The sequence below is a fragment of the Protopterus annectens genome, chromosome 1.part0 (assembly GCF_019279795.1).
Source record: "Protopterus annectens isolate FY-2018-M chromosome 1.part0, PAN1.0, whole genome shotgun sequence".
Taxonomy (NCBI): Eukaryota; Metazoa; Chordata; order Ceratodontiformes; family Protopteridae; genus Protopterus; species Protopterus annectens.
The window spans coordinates 535239487-535263968 of record NC_056725.1 but is presented as its reverse complement, the minus strand read 5'-3'; positions in this window follow the sequence as shown (position 1 = coordinate 535263968).

The window sequence follows — 24482 nt, the reverse complement described above, 5'->3', positions numbered from 1 at the left end:
TTGAAATTTATTAACCAGGAAACTGGTCTAGTCTGAGTTACAAATTTGTTAACCAGGTAGGGAAACAAGTCTGAGGATCATTTTCAGCCCTGAACTGTGACAAAGGTGACACAATTAAACAGACAACACAGTATAAAAAAGTAGAATGTACAGAGTCATAACATCTGTTAACTTATAATGGACAGTTAATAACACCAGACGTATAATAACTTATAGAAGTACTTGGAAAGAACAGAGTAAGTTACTTAATGCACATTCATAGATATATTTCTGAAGCTGACTATTAGTTTATAGACTTGTAAAAACATATCACATTAGATGAAGAAAAAACTACCCAATAAAAACCAGGTGCCCTTGCATACAAATACGAAAAATCCACAGATAAAATCAAAAGTACTGCAAAGGCAAGGCTCCAGCTTCCCAATTCAAAAGATAGTAAAATTCTGCAGCATTTAAAGTATGTCAAAACATAAAAACAGAGATCCAAGTTCCACAGTTGCACTGCTTTAATGGCACACAAGCGCTTTCACTATTAGCTTCTTCAGGTGTATATCAACCATTTATAGATTACACCTTTTATAGCAGTTACTCAGATCACATAACATAAACTATTTAATATTTAAAAACATATACTCACTAAAATACATACTTACATAATTTATAAAATGTATAAAATGCATCTAACTAAAATGCATCTAGCTAAAAAATATATCTAAAAAAAAAAAAATATATATATATATATATATATATATATATATATATATATATATAGATAGATAGCTAAAAAACATTGAATAAGTTTAATTGAATAAGTGGTTTTGTATTTAAAGATGGGAGATTGCACTGTTGAATGTAACCTGATGAAGCGCACTGGGATGGTGCGTGAAAGCGCTTGTTCTTTTTAATAAATTTCTTTGATACATTTCGTGGTGGTTAGTGGTGGTTCCTTGCAGTTTCTCAAGTGATTCCTGTTTGCTCAGCATTCCTTTTTGGAAGGAACCTTTGGATGGTCGTTCTTGGTCTGTTGCTGATACTTCTTTTATTTGTTTGCCTGATTGACCAACACACGATGGAATTGCCAAATATTGAACTTGATTACAATCCGGCAGGTACAAGCGGTACCGATGACTGGAATAGCCTATTTCATCAACAGAGTAACTCTTTGCTAAGCTTTGACATCAAAGGTAATACCTCGCATGTTGCTGCGCACAATACTGACAATTTACAAGATTTTTATGGGGCACTAAGAACACTAGAAAATGATCTATACAAGCTGTACCAGCTAATATGGCAGAGAAAACACTTGGAGGCGTGTCTGCATTTTAAAGTAATTCCGCGCGGCATGCAAGTTCTGTGCATGCCAAGCTACGGAGATAACCACCCTGATCTCTTAAGGAGATGGCAGCAGCTAAACATCGATCTTGGTAATAAGTATATCCAACTGCTCATAGATTATTTTTCACCTATCGAAACGGAACTAATTACTAAAGTGGAAGGTGAGCACAAAAATATTACCATACATTTCAAAAGTGAACTTTGTGTGTCTAAATTGAACAGTATGCTTAGGCAACTCACATTGTACAGCAACAAGCTTGAGCAAATCAAGCTTAAGAAATTAAAACGGGACTGTCAGGACTTTCAAATGGGCCGCATTTTTGAGTGGCCGAGGGTCAATGAAGTTGCTGTTGAGTCTGATAACCTCATAGACGCTATCCATTTAAGCACGCCAAGTGCAACTAATAATCCGGAGGTGCTGAATGAATCACTTGTCAATAAAGAACCTGATAGTGTTAACTTGGATAGGGACATTACTTCTTCCAGCTCTTCCCTCCCGTGTAATCAACAATGTTTAAGGGCCATGGAAGCAACGGGAGCTAGATCTAAATCAGATGACCGTTATGCCAGGAGCAGTTCTGAAATAGCGATACCTTTAAACTTCCCTTTACCCTACAAGAACAGAACACAGGCGCGCTCAACGAGCAGGGGCAGAGGCAAAAGGAAGTTATCGGGGGAAGTACAAGAATCAAAGAGAAAGACAAAGAGTTGAACACTTTGTTTTTCAATTTAACTTCCAGAGAATTTTCCAATGATGAACAGTTTGTTCTCAACAGAGGACTTTCTTTTATTCCTTCCAGAGGGAGCGAGCTTTCAGATACTCTGATAGCGCTCCGTTTGTTCACGAGAAAACTAGCCCTTAAGGTATTGTTTAAGGACTCTGTGGACAATGATTTTGCATATAAATCGCAAGTTTGTAAAAGGAAGAGTACTTTCATACCTCAAATGCCTAACTTGTTAGAATGTTTTCAGCGTGCATGTGAACATGATTTTTACTTGTATTATAAGGAAAGGAAACATAAGAATCTTTATGTCAATTTAAATGCTTCACAGAAGCATTGTCTTGAACAACTGTGTAATGATGACAGTATAGTCTTTAAATCAGCGGATAGGGGGGGGGGAGTAGTCGCAATGGATGCCTCATTATATAGGGACCTAATGGATGAGTTGTTGAGTGATGATTTAGCCTACAGTCAAATAAATAAATCGCAAGTAGAACCCATTATAAGAGATGTACATGATACAGTTTATGATTTGCTAATGACCAGATGCATAGATAAATGTCTTTATGATTTTTTAATAATTGAATCTCCATTGATTCCCCTTATTAAAGGGCTCCCGAAGATGCATAAAGGGGTATATCCACCTCCATTACGCCCCATAGTATCTGGAAAGCACTGGGTGACGGAGAATGCTTCATTGTTTGTACAATCTAAATTAGGCCCCTTGGTTAGTTCAATTTGTACTATTCTGAAGGACTCATATAGTCTGTTACAAGATCTGAAGTACATCTCTTCTAGTGAAAATTTAAAACATGAGACATTAATGGTTACACTGGATATTAAGAACTTGTTTACTAGTATTCCCAATGATTTTGGAATTGAAGCTGTAAGAGGATGCTTACGTGAGCATAGCAACCTAGAAAATGATGATCAAATGACAGTGTGTACCCTCTTGGACATGATATTGAATAATAATATCTTTCTATTCCGTGAAAAAATATATAAGTAAACATGGGGGGTAGCCATGGGCACCCCCTGTGCTAATGCTTATGCTAACTTGGCAGTTTATCAGTGGGAAAAGATGTTTATTTTTGATGATGAGAGATTCAAAAATAATGTCATCTTATATAGACGCTTTGTGGATGATATTCTTTTATTTTGGAACAGCGATTTGGATTCGCTACATAAATTTGTAGATTTCATGGGGTCAACGACTACCTTCCTAAAATTTACTTATGAGTGTTCTGCTCGGAGAGTGGATTTTTTAGATATTACCATCCACAAGGATGATCATAACAACATAGCCACATCGCTATACAGGAAGCCATGCTGGAGAAATGGTATCCTCCATTTTGATGGCATGCATCCTAGGCATATTTTTCCCAATGTGATAAAAAATCAAATGCATAGGGTAGCCAGGTTATGCAGTAAACAAGAGGATACTTTACATTATATGGAAGTTCAGAAAGGCTGTTTTATTGATAGGGGCTATCCATTATCGTTGGTGGATAGTCAAATGCATATTTCCCTAGGGACCCCAGGGTTAGATGGTAGGAAATGGTGTCCTGACCACTACTCTGGGAGAAATAAGAGAAGGGTATTGGTTGACATTAAATATACGAATGATGTGAATCATGTTAAAGACATCATAACCAATAATTGGAAGATATTGTGTTTAGACATGGATGTATCTAAATTAGTGGGAAACAAACCTGTCTTTAGATATAGCAATTGTTTAAACCTTAAAAGACTTTTATGTAGTGAAAAAGTGAAGGTTGAACCCATAGATGTTAGAGTGAGATATAAACAAGGTACATACCCGTGTAGAAAGTGTTGTATATGCAAGTATATATCCACTGTTCAGAGATTTGAAGTTCCAGGTATAGGGATAGTTTTTGAGCCAAAGTTCTGTGCCACATGTGACACTAGCAATGTCATATATTTAGCTACTTGTGATCCCTGCGGAGCCTACTATGTAGGCGTGACCACACGCAGATTTAAGGATCGCATATACAATCATGTATATGACATCAGAAAGGGGAATGTTACGAATGTATTAGCAAGACATTGTCAGCAGTTTCCCTCACATATATTTAGATATAGAATAACACAGGTGTTGCATCATAATAGGAGAGAGGGGGATTTTATGGGTGCCCTTGAACTAAATGAATTAAAATGGATTCTAAACTTCAGGGCACACATAGAGCCGGGTCTGAATTCAGCTCTCAGCATCAGACCGGCTCTGTTGGGAAGCTAGTGATTCTGTCTTTATATGATGGCCTAGTTTAGTACAAAGATGTGAATTTGTCCTAGTCATAGTCTCATGGGACTTGCTTAGTTTGATTATGTTTGACTAAGATGTATTAGGTATTAGCATTTTGATTAATTTTAAAGATACTTTATGTTTCAGCATTCTTCTTCCATATTCCATATGTGGGTGGTCGATATGATTAGACTTTAGATCTCATGAAGTATTGTTTGAATGCTGATGCATCTCTTAGGTTGTAATAATATGATGCAAGTTTTATGTATATGGTCTTTGAACTTGTATATTGAATATTATAATTAACTAAGCAGTTTTAACAATTTTATTTATGCATAAGGTCTTGATTTGACTAATATATAAATTTTTACATATGTAATTTAACTGTATGTGATTAAGCATTGTTTTTAGAAGGAATATTTTTTTGCAGTGCTTGATGCCTTCTAGTTAGGTACTAGGATACATTATCCTTTGAAATGTTGATTGTTTTGACTTAATTGATGGATTTGATTGTTTAATTGAATAAGTGGTTTTGTATTTAAAGATGGGAGATTGCACTGTTGAATGTAACCTGATGAAGCGCACTGGGATGGTGCGTGAAAGCGCTTGTTCTTTTTAATAAATTTCTTTGATACATTTCGTGGTGGTTCGTGGTGGTTCCTTGCAGTTTCTCAAGTTACTCAGATCACATAACATAAACTATTTAATATTTAAAAACATATACTCACTAAAATACATACTTACATAATTTATAAAATGTATAAAATGCATCTAACTAAAATGCATCTAGCTAAAAAATATATCTAAAAAAAAAAAAAAAATATATATATATATATATATATATATATATATATATATATATATATATATATATATAGCTAAAAAACATATACTTCCTATCTACGTAAAGGTCTCATTTAAAATGGGTCTCATAGGAACATAATCATTAAGACCATGTCCTGCACTGGCTCTTAATCTAACAATCCAGTTAGCTTCTTATTCTTAAAAGAAATTTGAGGTTTAGAGTCTAAGAACTTACTTATTTGATTATCTGTAGTTAAAATATTCCAGTGTTCATTTATAATATTAGTGTACTTCCTTACATCCCTGGAGTAACTAATGCACATTCTTAACTTGTTACTGCCTTCATTTTTCATATTCTGTTCAGGTTTCTTAGAAAAGTAAAGTTTCACCCTTGTTTCCCTTATTCTCCCAGCCTCCTCTGCATTCTTTAGGACCATTCTCTCATCATAACCTCTGTTTAGTAACTCAAACCCTACCATTTACATTTGTTTTTCATAATCTTCTTTTTTAACATTCAATCTAGACACCCTTAGGAACTAATTTTGCGCAACATTCCTGAATATATAGCTTGGGTGCATGCTATCTCTCCTTAATAATTTATTGGCATGATACTCTTTTCTAAACATCCTAGTACTTAGTTTACCTATAGTGTCCTTCTTTACATATACATCCAAAAAATTAACTCCATCCTGGGAGTAATTCATAGTAAATTTAAGAAACTCTGTAGAACTGTTAATGTACAATACAAATTCTGTCAATTGTTCAACTGTCCCCTTCCATAATAGGAAGAGGTCATCCACAAAGCTTCTATAAAAAATAATAATTTCATGGAAAGGTCCCCTTATTATGTGTTCCATCTCCCATTTGGACATTACGGCATTGGCATAACTATTCGCGCAGGAAGTAGCCATCGTGACTTATCAAAGTTATATGAAAATTTGTTAAGATATTTTTTGACACCCAACCCCACCACTCCCAGCATTCAAGGTTTACCTAAGTTACACAAGTGTTTGCTCAAACCCCCAATGAGGCCAATCGTAGCAGGGAGAAACTGCTGCACGGAGTCCATCTCCATTTTCATAGAAAAGAATCTTAGAAGTTTGATAAATAAATCTATTTACATCTTGAGAGACACAGAACATTTTTTAAGAGATTTATTTGAATATACTAATGAAGGACATATCACGGGGCAATTTTTTTTGTTACGTTAGATGTAGGTTCATTGTTCACAGTTATTCCAAATGAAATTGGAATTAAGAATGTTGTGAAGTTATTAGAAGAAAGTGGGGAATATAACTTTGATAAGATGTACTTATTACAAAATTTATTGAAACTGGTTCTGGAAAATAATATTTTTATGTTCAGAGAAAAATTTTTTGGCAACATAATGGAGTCGCGATGGGCACTTCCTGTGCGAATAGTTATGCCAGTGCCGTAATGTCCAAATGGGAGATGGAACACATAATAGGGGGACCTTTCCATGAAATGATTATTTTTTTATAGAAGCTTTGTGAATGACCTCTTCCTGTTATGGAAGGGGACAGTTGAACAATTGTATTGTACATTAGCAGTTCTACAGAGTTTCCTAAATTTACTATGAATTACTCCCAGGATGGAGTTAATTTTTTGGATGTATATGTAGAGAAGGACACTATAGGTAAACTAAGTACTAGGATGTTTAGAAAAGAGTGTCATGCAAATAAATTATTAAGGAGAGATAGCATGCACCCAAGCTATATATTCAGGAATGTTGCATAAAATCAGTTCCTAAGGGTGTCTAGACTGAATGTTAAAAAAGAAGATTATGAAAAACAAATGGAAATGGTAGGGTTTGAGTTACTAAACAGAGGTTATGATGAGAGAATGGTCCTAAAGAATGTAGAGGAGGTTGGGAGAATAAGGGAAACAAGGGTGAAACCTTACTTTTCTAAGAAACCTGAACAGAATATGAAAAATGAAGGCAGTAACAAGTTAAGAATGTGCATTAGTTACTCCAAGGATGTAGGGAAGTACACTAATATTAAAAATGAACACTGGAATATTTTAACTACAGATAATCAAATAAGTAAGTTCTTAGACTTTAAACCTCAATTTTCTTTTAAGAATAAGAAGTGCTTAAAAAGAAGATTATGCACGGTTAGAGAACAAATACATAAGATGGGAGAAGTAGGGAGCAAACCCTGTGGTAAATATCAATTCTGCAGATATATTTCTGAAGGAACACAGTTTAAGCATCCTGACACTGGAGAGATTTTTAAGTTGAGAGTGAGTACAAGTTGTGATACCCCCCATGTTGTGTATCTGGCTACTTGCCAAACATGCAGTAAATTCTATATAGGTAAAACTGATCGATTACTTAAAGATGGAATTAGAGAACATGTATATCACATTCAGAAAAAAAGTAGCTTTAATGCTTTAGCAAAACATATAGTAAATACAAATGAACAACATCTTTTCAATTTTATGGTAGTAGGCAGAACATTTATGAATTCAAGAGTGGGTGACATTAAAGCTAGAAATGAAGAGATGGAAGCTAACTGGTTTGTTAGATTAAGAGCCAGTGCAGGACATGGTCTTAATGATTATGTTCCTGTGAGACCCATTTTAAATGAGACCTTTACGTAGATAGGAAGTATATGTTTTTTAGCTAGATATATATATATATATATATATATATATATATATATATTTTTTTTTTTAGATATATTTTTTAGCTAGATGCATTTTAGTTAGATGCATTTTATACATTTTATAAATTATGCAAGTATGTATTTTAGTGAGTATATGTTTTTAAATATTAAATAGTTTATGTCATGTGATCTGAGTAACTGTTATAAAAGGTGTTATTTATAAATGGTTGATATACACCTGAAGAATCTAATAGTGAAAGCGCTTGTGTGCCATTAAAGCAGTGCAACTGTGGAACATGGATCTCTGTTTTTATGTTTTGACATTCTTTAATTGCTGCAGAATTTTACTATCTTTTGAATTGGGAAGCTGGAGCCTTGCCTTTGCAGTACTTTTGATTATATCACATCAGATGACTTGCATAATACAGGGGTAAATTTGGCACAAGCTGAGCTGCAGGTAGTATGACCGGTAATGTTCAGTGCTCATATGTTCGTTTAATATAGTAACCTAGATGAGGGCATTATGCTGTGGCCTAAAGTGATGTCAGGCATAAGCTTTGGCTGAGTGAGATAGTAAGTCGTTTACAGGGGCTGCAGGTGACTTTAAAGCAAAGGGAGGGAGGTGCACGAAACTGAATGGGTGTGGTGAACTAGAATGGGAAGGTGTTATATTAGGTAGGACCAGCTTTGAGTATGGTTACAATCTCAAATAAATAAGTGGTCATGCATTACTGCACATGCTAAATACCCTGCAGCACATCTCATACAATAAATCCTGTTGGAAAGAACATGCATACATACATGCATGCATACACACACACACACACACACACGTAAGTTTTGTAAATATGTATATAATATATATATATATATTCTATCTATGGGAGGCCTACATTTGGCATAAATTCTCCTTGGTCAACATCTGTTTAATTGACTACATTTTTTGACTAAACAGCTGGTTGACAGGTATGTGAGATCACACAATTCTTGGAACATACTCTTTCCCTGATATTGTATAATCACAGAGTTAGTATACACAATTACAGGGGGTGTGTGAGGTGCAGCCCCTCACATGGGGTATGCAGGGGAGACTTCCCCCTGCTACAAAGGATGCTTTTTGTTGTTTTTTTTTTTTTTTTTTTTTAATCAAAATTGGTTGTTTCTCTGTGCATGCATGGTAGCATGTCAAGATTGGTGTTGTTGACATTTTCTAATCGATGTTTATGAGGTGGATATATAGCTGCCTCAGCTAAAGTGAGTATACACATACGTATATATATCTCTACTGAAAAATAACTAGCCACCCAAATATCGATGTTCACAAGGCTGACCACAAAAGGTTGACTTTGTAAATGTTGACACCATATTATGCATGCGCCGAGCAAAAATCTCAGTGCAAACAAAACACAAGTGTTAAAAATAACCAAAGCATAATTGTTTGCAGAGGCACAAGCCGCCCTGGCCCCCATGTGTGGGGCTGTGCCCCCCCACATCCCTGTTGATTATATACACTTACTCAAAGATTACACTGTGTAGGGGAAAGGGCATACTTCTCAACCTCAAGAATTATTCAATCTCACACACCTCCACTGTCACCACAAGTATAAATGACAGATTATTGACCTCAATAATTTGTTTTGTTTCTGGAGTCTGTTCAGTGGGGTTCAATATCTGTCAGATGGAAGGACATGTTGCTTTATAAAGGATGGTCTGTACCTGTCCCTCCTAGGCTTCCAAATATTTTCTAAAACTCCATCTACCCCTTAGAGACTTTTTTAGACAATGCAAAACTGACAGACCTACTGATATAGCAAATAAAACCCAAATAAACCTAATGCTTTTACTACTCAATGTGAAGAGTCAAAACAAGAAATTCCACACTCTACAATCTCTCCTCATTCTGGAGAGTACAGACATCTGTGCCATTACTGAGACATTGTTTAAATCTGCAGAAAGTACTCAGGCAATCCAAGGCTTCAGGGCCCTCCACTCATTTAAACCATCAGCTGCACAGTCAGGGACTCAAGTTGGAGGAGTCTCAATTTATATTAATAACAATCATAATTACCTGGAATTTATCCGTGTGAAAATCACCATAGACAAAGTCCTATTGGCACACCTGCTTACTTAATGTTGGCATTGCATAAAGGGGTATACCACTGGGCAGATTGAGGCCAGCCTACAGATTGCTTACACCAAGTAAGCTGAGCTGTGCAATGCTTAGCATTACGTAATATTTAATTAGCATTATCATTTCCTTTTGGCATTGATTTATTATCCGTTACATGTTATATCTGTGTCTGGTATCCGTGATTCATGTGTAAGTACACTGTATGGGGTCCTGGGGACTTCAACACTTTATTACAATAACACCTCACATCTAGCCTTACTGCACACATATTTATGTTATGTAGCAGGTTATACAACATCACACTGTACATAGATTCCTTTCACATGTTCACTTTGATTTTCCTATGGTGAGGATTTGTTTGCTGAAACCTCAATCTTATGTACTGCTATGATGGCTTTGTGCTTAACTACTGTGACTGTAGTGTACTGGGTCTTGTGTTCGAGCCTTGCAGAGGCTGTTTATTTTGTTGCTGGGCAGAACACGGGCCATTGGATACAGAGTGATTAATGCACTTTAAAGCAGTTGTAAGTGGGTCTGCGCGGGTTTGTGTGGAGGTAAGCACTGCTAACTTCCGGTTACAGTTTCTTATACTCAGTTAGCTTCTAAATTGCTTAACCAGTGTAGGCATTGCTTACCCCCATGCAAACGCACTTAAACACGCTTACTAGTGCTTACATATGCTTACTACTGCTTATTTGTGCTTAAACTTGCTTACTAGTGCCTTATTCATTATGATACTGACACTTCACATGTGCATTTCCTGCAGTTCTCCAGTTCATAAATATATGTCATTTAGTGGGTTTTGCAACAAAAATATTGGTTATAACATTCTTTGCCATGTAAAATAGACTGTGCTGCAGTAGGACTCAAACCGTGAATGCCTGCTCGTTAGGCGAATGCTCTGCCCACTACACTATTGCTGTGCTGCTTCATTTGCATATATCTTCCTTGTTATCCTCTTCAGCCTTTTAAGCTGCTTTAACCATAGCTAAGCAATGGGCACACCTGCGCACCTACTGTTAGCTGTAATCGGATTTTTTAAAAAAAATTAATAAAAGGGTTTCTTCATTTAATTTTTATGTATTGTTGCTGTTGTACACATGGGGGACTGTTGGTGGGGGATATGCGGACACCTATGAGCGGTCTTGCTCATTTCTTACCACTTTCTGCTGTTCTACATTGAAAAGGCATGTTTATTCTGAGAGCTCTGCTTTCAGACACGCCCCCTGCACTTGTACATGCTCAGTGTAAGCCTAGAAGCTCAGGCAGCGTGCCTTATTAATATGCATGGTGCACTGCCATCCTGCTCCTAAACGGGTGCTTCCATGCAGGACTAAGCTAGTCTTGCACGGAAGTTGAGTAATTCTGGGGGATTGTTGCATTCTGGTAAAAATACACTTCAAACAACTGAAAAATGTTAGATTGCTGCTGAACTGCTTTTGCTCTGGGAATGTCTCACATGACATATAAATTGTCACAAAAGCAGTATACACTGTCAATACATTTTAATTGTTATACAGTTTGATAAGTGCATGCATGCAGTAGTGAAGCTTATTTACATATGCAATATGTTTGATTTCCTTGGCTGTTTATCCAGCGAAGACATACAACACATTGAGAGCATGACAGCAGCTTTTTCAGCATGTACTAACTACAAAGAAAAGTATATGTACATTACTTTTTTAAAATTAGAAATGCAACCTTCCTCATGCTTGTGGCAACAAGAATTGGATTGCTTCTAAAACCATCTGGAAATACAAAGCTGGCATAAGTATATTTTTGCACTTGCTCTAACTGTTTCAGTGATATTTATTAATTATGTGCTGCATTTATTTATTTGGTTGAATTTATCACTGTTTTCAGCCTGCACTTGTTAAAAAAGCTCCATCTGTCTGTTACTGTACTGCTCTTAGGTTGTTGTTTTAACAGTATTCTGCAAAACCTGTTCTGAGTTTGCCAAAATATTTCTAAGTTTTGCAAGTTTTTTGTGTTGTGAACATTTATCAGGGTTAGTGAACTTATTTCCAAGGATTCTTGGTATTGCAGAAATCCTTACTTCTGTTCTGATCTCTGTCTTCATTTTATTTTTCCACCACCCACCAAACTGTTGCTGTTTTCTTAAAACTTGGTGGCTTTTGAGTTGCCCGCCTCTACTATAAATTTGATATTGGACTCTCCTCCCAGTCCTATTGCATTAGCTCATTCTGCTGAGTACAGTGAGATAATGTGGGAAGGCCCACCCCCTTAGCTTCTTAACCTTAAATTATTTTCTGTTTCCTCCCTTACTACTTATCAAAAAATTACACTTTATTCATAGGTTCATAGGCAGGTACTAGACTATTGGCCCTAGGGACTATATAAGCCTAGCCAAAAAGGTACCCTGGTTTTCGCCACCCAAGAAAATTATTTTCCAGTGCCCCTGTCAAGCAGAGTCACAGAAGTGATCCCCAAGGTGAATTTCCTATTTCCCATCCAATCACCAAGATTTTTCTTGAAGAGTGCTAATGAGGAGTTTGTTTGATATAGATAGGTAGTTTGTTCCAGAGTATGGGAACACTCTGGGACAGGAATCTATCTCTCCAGCATGCTCTGTTTATTGTGGTGACAAGGTTTAGGTTCCTAAAGTGTGTAGCTCAGAGGGATTGGGATATCTTTAAGTGGAGCATGTCCAACAGCTCTGGGTTTGACATAGCTTTGTATGTTAGACAGAGATCGCCTCTGAGTAGGCAATATGCAATGGAGTAAAGCTGGAGTTTTTTTTAGACGATCTGCGTAGGGCATCTGTTTGAGGCCGGTAATCCTCTTTGTGAGGTATTTATGCAGTCTTTCCAGTTGTTGTAGATGTCTTGTGAGGTACATACCAAAAGGGGTGTTGTACTCTATAATGGGTCTAATGAGTGATGAGTAGAGGGGAACAATGACCTCTTTTTTCCTGGATGAGAAACCTTTTATGATGAGGTGTGCCACGTAGAAGGATTTCCTGACTACTGTGGTGATGTGATTATCAAATTAGAGACTACTGTCCACCTGTGTCCCAAAGTCTCTTATCATACTTTCAGTGTTAAGTAGACTACCGCCTATGTGGCAGTTCATGGGTACAGATTTTTTACCAAAGGGGATGTCAATGCACTTTTTGACATTGAGCTTGAGGCCATGGCTTTGACACCAGGCATCTGTCTCAGTGAGGCCCTTTTGTAGGATGTCCACATCGTTAGGAGTTTCGATTATGGCTAATAGTTTGCAGTCATTTGTGAACTTCATTAGCCAAAGACCTTCTGTGTTAGCCTGTACTTCAGAGAAATAGATATCAAACAGGAGAGGACCCAGGACTGAACCCTATGATACTCCACTTGTCACTGGTCTGAAGTCAGATTTGGAGTCTGCTACTTTCACAGTGTGGGTTCTGTCAGTGAGCCATTTGGTAACCCATCTTGTGACATAGGGATTTATACCTGGTTTAGTGAGTTTATCTATAATTCCAGAGTGGGAGATGGTGTTGAAAACCTTGGCAAGATCTAGATAGGCTGTGTGAACCACTTTCCCCTCATATACGGCTTTGGTGACTGCTAAAGTCTATCAGGTTTAGGAAACATGATCTGCCTTTTACAAACCCGAACTGGATGAGTCCAGAGTTTGGAGATTACCAATGTCTTTGTTTATAAGTTCCATGATGATACCTTCCATGGCTTTGCAGACCAGACTCATCAGGCTAATGGAGCAGTAGTTCTTCGGGTCCGTGGTGGCTCCCCCTTTGTGGAGTGGGATAACGATCGCTGTGCTCCATTCAGTGGGCACAAAGCCTGAGGTGAGGCTATGATTGAACATGGTACTTAGGTGGGGTGCCAGTTCGTTCTGTAGTTCGTGTAGAATGTAGCCTGGGATGTTGTCAGGTCCCATGGATTCAACTGCTTTTACTGTGTCTCTTCCTACTTTATTACTTTATTTTGCATTTGCTGCTTGTTCTTAAAAGTGTTGCATTTATTACTGCTTGTTAGTAGCCTGATTAAATTGTAATTGCTACTCTAAGCCTCTTAGTTTTGGTTTAAGGACTTTGGCTTCAGGCCAGTTATTTTATATTAAGGTTTGTGGTCTACACTTTTGTGGGAGGAGAGGGTAGCATCTGCCCTTCTGAGCTGGGAATTGCTGGGTGAAGCCTTATTGTGTATGTTGTTCTAATTGTCTTTGTTCCAGTTTAAGCACTTGGGTTCCAAACCAGTTATTTTACATTAGGAAGATTTGTGGTCTAAACTCTTGCGGCAGGAGAGGATAGCCTACACCCTTCTAAGCTGGTAATTACTGGTTGAAGACTCATTGTGTTTATTATTTTGAAAGTGTCTTAGTTCTGGTTTAAGCACTTGGGTTCCAAACCAGTTATTTTACATTATGAGAGTTGTGGTCTAGATCTTGTGGCAGGAGAGTGTGGCCTATACTCTTCTAAGCTTGGAATTGCTGGTAAAAGCTTATTGTGTCTGTTATTCTAAGTGTCTTTATTCTGCTTTAAGCATTTGGATTCCAAACTAGTTACTTTACATTAGGAAGATTTGTCATCCAAACTCTTGTGGCAGAAGAGGATAGCCTACACCTTTATAAGCTGGAAATTGCTGATTAAAGGCCTATTGTGTCTGTTATTTTGAAGTGTCCTAGTTCTGACTTAAGCACTTGGGCTCCAAAACCAGTTTTACATTAGGAAGGTTTGTGGTCTAGACTCTTGTGGCAAGAGAGTGTGGCATACAACCTTCTAAGCTGGGAAATGCTGGTGAATTGCTGCTTTATTTAAACTGTTTTTTGCTGTTGTGACTGTGATTTTATGCACTTTTAATTTCTAGTACTTCTGCATTTTATAGAATAGGCCAAATTCAGACTTGCTGAATTTAGACTGTTTGGTATCACTTGACCACTAAAATCAGCTCTTCACTGAGATACTAAAAGATCTGAGGTGTCTGTTGCCTCCAACTAACTATAAGTGCCTGTGTTTGCTCTTATGTTCCAAACTTTTAATTTGTATTTGCATTCTACTGTCTGAATTGTCTGAAATGTTTTTTGCCGCATTTTACTGTATACTGTACTAGTTTAGCTGTAGCATAGCATAGCCTAGTTCCAGGTTTGCTGCTTTTGGGTTTGTTTTCTAACTTCTGATCATCAAATTCAAGCCATCTTTGTTGGTGAAGGCCTTCTGCATTCTTGTGGGAGGAGAGTGTTGTCTGGGTCCCATCTAATTGAGGGTGATTGGACTAGAGCTCAGAGTTAAAAGGGTTATGTCTTGTTTCATTTAAGCCCTGAATTTGTGCTTGTTTGTGTGTAGTGCTCCATCATACACTGCCGATGGCGGTGGTGACCACTGGTGGTTATAGACATGAACGTTTTGCTTATTCAATTTTCCCTTAGCACTTTTCTTGTCATCCTCCAGAATTTTTTTGTGGCCCTAGTCTACTGTCAGTTGGAGCACTAAGCCTACCCTCAGAGGTACCAGTTTACCTCTCATCCACTAGCCATTCCTAAGTGTGACCTCTTTTTCTGACCATATAAATTTACCTAACACTATGGACGGACAATTTGAACAGTTTCTCCAGTAAATTTGGTCGACATGGGCATCCTGAGACAGTGAAGCAACTGCCTAATGTTCATGCTCTACTCCTAGTCCATGCAAACTCAATATGTGATAGATACAACTATATTAACAACCTTGAATCCATGCTCTCTCACACACCAGTCAATACATATGACAATGAGCGGGTTGTTAGCATGCACACCTCACCTTCTACTCCACCTAAACCCATATCACACATACCTACATATGTGGAGGTCCTCACCAGAAACATACCTAAACACCAGAGACCTCCCAAACACAAACACAAGCACTCTACATATAATACTTCCTCTGCAGAACATAATACATGTAATAGATCACACACCAGTATCTCACCTGTCACGCCCTTAAGGCAAAACCCAAACTCCAACATATTAGTTATAGGTGATTCCATAGTGAGACACACAGATGTCCATCTCACCAGGCTGGATAAGGACAAGGTCACAGTCAGCTGTCTGTCAGGTGCCAGGATCCACCATATCACACAAGCACTTAAGTCTCTCAACAACAAGTACTGTTATGATTCTGTCATAGTCCATGTTGGTGTGAATGGCTTGATACATACCTATCAGGGCTATAAGAAGACAGACATGACTGAGCACTTAGACTATGTGTCTCAGGCAAGTATGTCCCTAGCCTTAAGCAGCATTTTACCTTCATCTAGGATGATTCCTCAACACAAACAGAAAATTATTAACTTTAATAATTAGCTTAGTTTCTGGTGTCATTCTAAGGGGGTCCAGTATCTGTCAGCCTAGGATGACATGATTGACATACCATGATGCTTTGCCAGAGATGGTCTTCATCTGTCGCTCATGGGATTTCAGCTACTGGCTAAGCTCTTGCCACCTCCATAGTGCCTTTTTTAGGTAGTGTCTCAAGAACAAAATTCCTGACGTAAAAACTCCATCTAAAAACAATCTCAAGGTTATGCTGCTAAACGCTAGGAGTCTTAACATGAAACTGCACTCACTGGAAGCAGTCCTCACCTTGGAAGATGCAGACATTTCTGCAGTCATGGAGATCTGGTTCAAAGCTGTGGAGAGCACCCCAGCCATACTAGGTTACACCTTCTACCACACGTTCAGACCACAAACTGAAGGCATGAAAACTAAAGGAGGTGGTGTATCAATATTCATTAAAGATAAATACACCTTCAGATTGGTTAAACAGTATGATTCTCTGCTGATACTTCAGGTTCAATTACCTGTTGGTAGGACACCTATTCAAGTCCTTGCCATGTACAGGACCCCCTCCATGAATCAGGACACCCACTCTGCCTATTTGGATCTACTTGAGTCTATCAAGATATAACTGAACAACCATGGTTTTGGGTCACTTTAACTACCCATCCATTAACTGGGTAAATTACTTGCGCTCAAACTCACTTGGCCAAAGGTTCCTCAACTTCATTAACTTCAATGTCCTGGACCATCTAGCTGACACCCCCACAAGGGGTTCCTACATCCTGGATCTGGTGCTTACCAATATGGGGGACCACTATAGCACCCCCACAGTGAGGTCTTCCCTGGTGAGATCTAACCAAAAATCAGTCTCATTCAAAGTAACTATCACACCTGACCCTCCCCACAACAGCAAATAAACTAAAAAACTTCTCCAAAGCAGATTATACCCTCTTACAGGATGGTATCAATACCTTCATTGCACCTCACCCCTCAGATGGAACTGGCAACTATGCTGAGTTCTACATCAATGCTTTATACAAGCACCTGTATAACTGCATTGACTCGGCCATACCTGATAGGACCAAAACAAGCTCCTCAAGGAAGAGCAAATCTGCCTGGTGGACAACTGCCATTAACAGGCTTTACAACAGGAGGAATAAATTGCTGTCTAAGAGTAAGAGGGAGTGATCCCTAAACTGGAAACACTCCCTCCTGAGCTTAGAAAAGCAAATAAGACTTCTTGTAAAGCAAACTATGAATCCAAATTAGCTTCCTCAACTAAGGGCAACCATAAGGCATTCTTTAGTTACATCCATAACTTAAAAGGAAAGGCTCAGATTTGTGCCAAACTGGTATTTAATGATACCACATATACAGAGCCTGTGGACATAGCTAACCTGTTGGCTGACAGGTTCTGTGAAAACTTCACTCACCTGTCCCTGCCACACGTACCCCATGACAGCCCTACCACCTGTCCCCTACCTTGTATCTCTAAAGAGCAGGTCATAAGTGCCCTCTCTAAGGCCAAAAACACAGCATCTATGGGACCTGATAACATCCCAGGCTACATACTACATGGGCTGTAATAAGAATTATCAACACCATTGAGTACTCTTTTCAATCATAGTCTAAGTGCCAGCTTCATCCCAGCTGAATGAGAAATGGCCACTGTTATTCCCTTGCACAAAGGTGGTACTTCCACTGACCCTGGGAACTATAGACCTATTAGCCTGACTAGCCTTATCTGCAAGGCCATAGAGCAAATCATCATGGACCTTATCAACAAAGTTATAGACAATCTCCAAACACTTGACCCTATTCAGTTTAGATTTGTCAAAGGGAGATCATGCCTGTTAAACCTAGTAAACTTCTTCAAGACAGTCACCAAGGCCCTGGGCAAGGGGAAATACGCACATACAAATTACCTACACTAAGCCAAGGCTTTTGACACTCCCACTCAAGCATCATTGACAAAATCAGCCAGCTAGGTATCAACCCTTATATCGTTAGATGGGTCACTAACTGGCTCACTGATAGAACCCATATAATCAAAATAAGGGAATCCACCTCCAACAGAAGATCTGTAACCAGTGGTGTTACACATGGATCAGTCCTGGGACCTCTACTGTTTGAAATCTATTTCTCTGAAGTACAAGCAAAAACTAAAGGTCTGTGGCTGACAATGTTTGCTGATGACTGCAAACTGGGAGCGGTCATATAATCTCCAAATGATATCAACATCCTACAAGAGGGTCTTACACAAACAAATGATTGGTGCCAAAGTCATGGCGTTAAACTCAAAACAAAAAATGTATTATCATCCCTTTCAGTAAGAGTGATGTTCCTGCTAATTACCATGTAGATAGCAACACCCTAAGTATGCACTCAGTGGTGAGAGACCTGGGCACACAGGTTGACAACAATCTTACCTTTGATCACCATGTCTCCACAGTGTAAGAAGGGCATTCTATATTGCTCATCTAATAAGTAAGAGCATTGCCTCCAGAAAAAAATAAGTTATAACCTCCCTGTGGTCTTCCCTCATCAGCCCAATAATTGAGTACAATGCTCTTTTTAGTATGTACCTTTCCAAGCACCTGCAGCAACTGGAGACACCACAGAGGTTCCTCACAAGGAAAATTCAAGGTCTTCAGCATCTGTCCTATGTGAATTGTCTGAAATCACTGTCACTTTATTCTGTTTCATACAGACTACTCAGAGGTGATCACTGCCTTGCATATAAGGCAATCTCTGACCCTGCTGTATTAGAAATGCTGCATATCCATAAGTTAAATGGTACACGGGTTACTCACTCTAAAGACCTTAATGTGGTATGTGACATTAATAGAATCTGCTGGAGGGACAGATTTATCTCCCAGAGGTTACCACACCTTTGGAACAGACTCCCACTTCATGTAAAACAGAACACCTCATTGACTGTCTTCAAACACAATCTGAATGATTGGATGGGTAACAATAAATTCACCCATGGGGTTCTACCTCTGTCTCTCTTGGACAGGGGCAATAGGTGCTGATCATGGAAATAATGTTAGAACTTGGCTAGGCTTGTAAGGGGCCTTGGGCCATTAGGTTAGTAACTTCCTATGATCCTATGAGGTATAAAATGAGACTTTACAAAGGCTAATGCTGTAAAGCTATGTATTGTGAAAATTGCCCACGATTCCTTCCCTCTTAAATTTACAAAAGGCATGAAGCAGACAATTTAAAATGAAAAATACAGACGTCTAAAGATTATTCCTACATACAGCTATGTAAAACAGTTCAAATTAAGTAGCTAATGTGTAACTATTCAGTCCCTTCCTAATTAGTTTCATTACTGCTAAAATAGGCAAGGGCAAGCTTCTGATATCCATCTCCCTCAAACTGAAACTGTTTCTAAAACTTAAAATTGGCAGATAAGAATCGGAGCAAAACAAATGAAGATTATTATTTCCTATAAGAACAGTGATGTGTTACTGACACTACCTTCTGAAACAAAGAGAAGCATCTTACTTTTTAATTCAAGTAATTATAAAATTAGAATTGCTCACACAATTAAAACAATTTACACAATTCTGGCACATAGTAGAAACATATAAATGAAATTGAACCATCTGTCACTTTGAATGTGTAGACAATATAAAACACAGTATGTTAGAGAAGTGAATGGTGTTTGTATCCTTTTCACCAGGCAAAATGGTACACAAGTAATCCAAAACAGAAATCTTAAAATTAATGAGCAATATACATATTAGTTACCCTTACTTTTTGAATAATGTATTTTTGGTCTTACTCACAAAAAACAGCATACAAGACTATTCCTTCTTTAGTTACTTTTGTAAACTATTGTTACTTCCTGTCTAACAGTATACTTCTTATCTAGGCCTTGGGTGCTGTGCTAAAGGCCAGGATATCAGACATGTATTCTCTTTGATGCTCGATGCAAAAAGTGACAGCTATCACGCAGACAGTGTGAAGATGGATAATGTAAACAAAGACTGAAACTTTTTTTTTACCTATTTTGTCGTTTTTATCTCTCGATGATATGGAAAGGAGTAACATGTAAGCTATGGTCTGCAAGATCATCATGCTTAGGGACATATCTTAAATTCTTAGTTATCTTTACAGAACTCAGTCTGCCTGTGTTTTGATAGTTTTATTACTTTTCCCTTGAATGCATGCTATTTGATTTCAAAGGCACTGATAGTTGTCACTTTTCTTGATTGTAAAAATGTTAATTTCTTAAACAACATTTATTGTCTTGGTATAGAATCATTGGATCTAAGTGTTTTATTGAAAGAAATAGGTTTGAGCAGTCTGCCGCTGGGTCATTAAAATCCTCAGCAGGTAAAAAACATGTGACTACAAAAACAGACTGCAACAGAATCCTATTAATATGCTGATGTACTGCCCCAATAAAGCTTCAGAGAAAAAACATCACCAGAAGTTGGTGTTACATTATTACCAACTACATATTTATTTGAGTTTACTGTGTGACATATCTGGGCTTTTGAGATGATTGTGATAGATATTTTACAAGTACACTTATGAAGTAGCTATCACTGCAGGAATCACACTGAGATTTAATAACCCTCATAAGACAAGCAATGAATGATTAATTAGTACCTGAAGCAGGTTGCCTCAGTATTTGCTAAGGTATTAAATGGGAAATATGTGCATAGTAGAACTGTTTGTTATATTTTAAGCTTTTAAAAGGCAGAAGTGGCATACAAAGGAGGCAAAAATCTTCAAATACCATTAACTGGATAAGTGTGTCAGATAAAATGATTCTGAACTCCATGTTGCCCCTGACCAGATTAACATTTGTTTTACATAGCAGGATTTCTTCAGAAGTTTTTTCTAGTATCCAGCTGTTAACTGTGTAAAGTAATGTTTTTTGCTACTATTTTGATATGTCATGAAATTTTCATTGTCCATTATGTGTATTCTTCTTAAATTTCAAAAACTAAAGACACCTATCATGGAACTTTTAATTAATATTTTAATATAAGGCACCTGAATGTATGCAAAACTTTTTTTATCGGACTACATTTACAAATAAATATTGCAATATAACAATTAAAGAAATGTGTACAGTGAACCCCATGTAAAATGTTACTAAAACATTCACATTATAGAAATAAACAAAAATAATATGTTTATAAAAGTAGTCAGCATACACACTTAGCCAATCAAAACGCAGAATGATCAGAACATTTGCTATAGAGGATTATGCCTCAGCCTCCAGTTGTAACCAACTTATGAGTCCATGATGCGGATATGAAGAAGTTCACCTTGGCAGTGGAGTGAAACACTGGTCAGGAAATAAATCTCAGCATCCATGTTGAGAATACATAATAATCAATTATAATGATTGTCACTGTTGAAGTGACACCCTGATCCCATGTGCAAAAATGGGAAATGAGGTTCTGGATGGATGAATCAGGAGACCCATCAGAATTCCTTGAAGTGCATGGAGATGTATCCACGTCATATACTACATATATAAAAAAAAAACATAATGTCCTCTGCAGGTATAGCAGTGGGGAAGTGGTTCACATCTTTATGTATTTCCTGCATAAGGGAAACAGTTTGAGTCAAAGCAGTAGCTGTAATGTAACAGACAGCAGGCAGAAACAAAAGTTGAAATGTAGTTGTTTCATGACCTGCTGCTGTTTTCTGGTTGACGCTGTCTGTCTTTAGTGCAGACTTGATGTTAACAGCACGTAGAAGCTGCTTAGCAATTGTTAAAGCACTCTTCAAAGCATTTTTAAGGTCAGGTCCTATGCTTGAGTAATGTTGAACCAAGATGTAATTAAAAAAAAAAAATTGTGTGTGCAATCACGCTGCTCCATGCACTACAAGTGAATTCTAAGTGGACAAATCCAATCATATTTTTGTAGTGCATGGAGCTTTAGCTGCTCCAATCAATGTACTGCTCATTACACAGAAAGAATGTCAAGAACAAGCTATAATACACTTAGTTCTGTCCTATAGACTGTGGCCAGAAGTAAATTATATCTTTGATCCTATAAAAATCTGAAAACCTTTCACTCTTTTACACATATAAAAAAGTGTGGTAGTCGAAAGTGTTTTACAGTTTTTAAAGCTGTTTTAGATTCTCATTGCTACTCTGTGTTGGCCACTGTTTATGCTCTAGCATAAGACTAGGGCTGAACAGCACTGAAAGGTCCTGAACAAATCTTTGCACTTTTTTCTCTATAATTAGTAGTACACTGAAGCTTATTTTGTTAAATACTTCTCTTACATCAGAAAACTTAACAGAAATAAAAGGTGCTTGACAAAACTTTGCTAAATACGAAGGTACTTACAAAAAAACTTTGTTAAGCAACTTTCCTAAGTCAGAAAGGTACATTTTCCTAAATTTAGAGTATAAAAAGTAAAAAGGTCACACAGACAAACCAATTAGTAAAAACTACAAGAAAAACCTAGCCAAGCTAGAGTTTTCACCGTTTGATAACTTAAACCTCCTATAATAGAGGCCCATATGATATATACAAATGACCCCTTAAGGTCATCAAGTGTTTCAGCTACAGGGCTTCTGAATGTCCATGACTTTACTTTTTCAACTCTATGTGGATATATTCAGGCCAATAAAGCCAAACCCCACTAGCTGTAGACATGCATGTTTTGGCCTTCTTATGACCACATCAGCACAACATAAGTGGACAGTGTATGTACTCTCAGCAGCCACAAGGTAAACATACAGAGTTTCATTTTCACAGCAGTTGTATTTATTTTTGTTAGTTTAGTTTAGCCAGAGAAAGCAGGCAAAGATGTCAGCAGAGACTTATGGCAAGCTGACAAAGAACCAGTTAGCCAAGGTTTGAGAAGCCAAAGGACTGGTACATGCCAACCTGACTAAAGAGAAAATGATTTCGGCCTTAATCACAGCTGCATCATGGACCAGCAACCAGGAAGACAACCAGTCTGGTGATGGGAATATGCAGCCTTCAGAAACAGGACAGTTCACTTTTTCCTCAGAGGACTTAAAACCCGTCTGGAGTTAAAGAGACTTGAACTGGAGGCCAAACCTTTGGAATGAGAATCAGCAGAGAGACTGCAGCATTTGGAGGTCAAAGAGAATGAGAGAGTGTGGCATTTGGAGGCCAAAGAAAAGGAGAAATAGTGCCAATGTGAGAGGGAGATGCTGACTCTTCATCACGGTCATGGAGGTAATGGGGAAGGGAATAACCAAACCCCAGGAGCAATAAAGGTCAGTACATTTCTTCCACAGTTTACAGGGGGTGATAATTTTCATAGTTTTATTCATATATCTGAAAGAGTATGTAAAGAGTATAATGTTGACCAAGAGCTCTGGGTGTGATTCCTGACCCCCTTACTCCATGGTAAACCTGTAACTGCTGTTTCTAAATTGTCTGATACTGATTGTTTAAACTATGATAAACTTAAATACAGTTTGTTGGAATGTTTTAAGTTAACACCTGAAGCTTACAGAAAAAAAATTGTGAGCATACCACAAGGCAGATGATAGTGTTTGTGATTATATTGCTGAGTTAAGCACTTAGTTTCATAGGTGGGTGAGTGTGTGTCAGGTCACCACTTTTGAAAGGCTGGCAGACCTCTTGGTGAGAGAACAAGCCCTTAGCACTTTGCCTGAGACATGAGAATCTGGTTGGCAGACCAGGAGTGTAACTCTGCAGATGAGCTGGGGAGAAAAGGGGATCTCTACTTAACAAGCAGGGCATCACTGCACAAGAAGGGGATACCCAGTGCTGCACATGGATTTAAGGGAACCCATGGTGGGCAACCTAAACCACCCCAACAGAGAACACCAGTAACAGGAGAAGCCAATTGTTCAGGTACACAGCCAAGATCAAAAGTTAGATGTATTAAATGTAACCAGAGGAGCCATGTAGCATGCAAATGTCCACTGAAACAAGGTGGGAAACAAAAGGTAAGGGAGCCAGAAAGTGGGAATAACAGCATGCCAGTGGTAAGTTGTATGGAGACAACAGGGGTACCAAACTATCACTGGGATTTGTATCCTATCTTAGTGGATGGAAGACAGTCCATTGCTAACAGAAACACAGCCTCTGACATAAGCATTGTGAAGCCTACAGTGATTAAACAGGAGCAGTACTTGTTTGGCCAGTCCACTCCAGTCAGAGCTGACCCCATTCCACATACCTTTGGCCAGGGTTCACATTAACTGGGAGGGTGGAAGAGGAAGCAAGCAGGTAGGTGTTTTTGAGGATATCCCTCCAGAAGTCTTGATAGGGAATGATTTTAATAATGCAGTACCTTATGTGCATGCAGTTACATGCAGTCAGGTTTGGAGA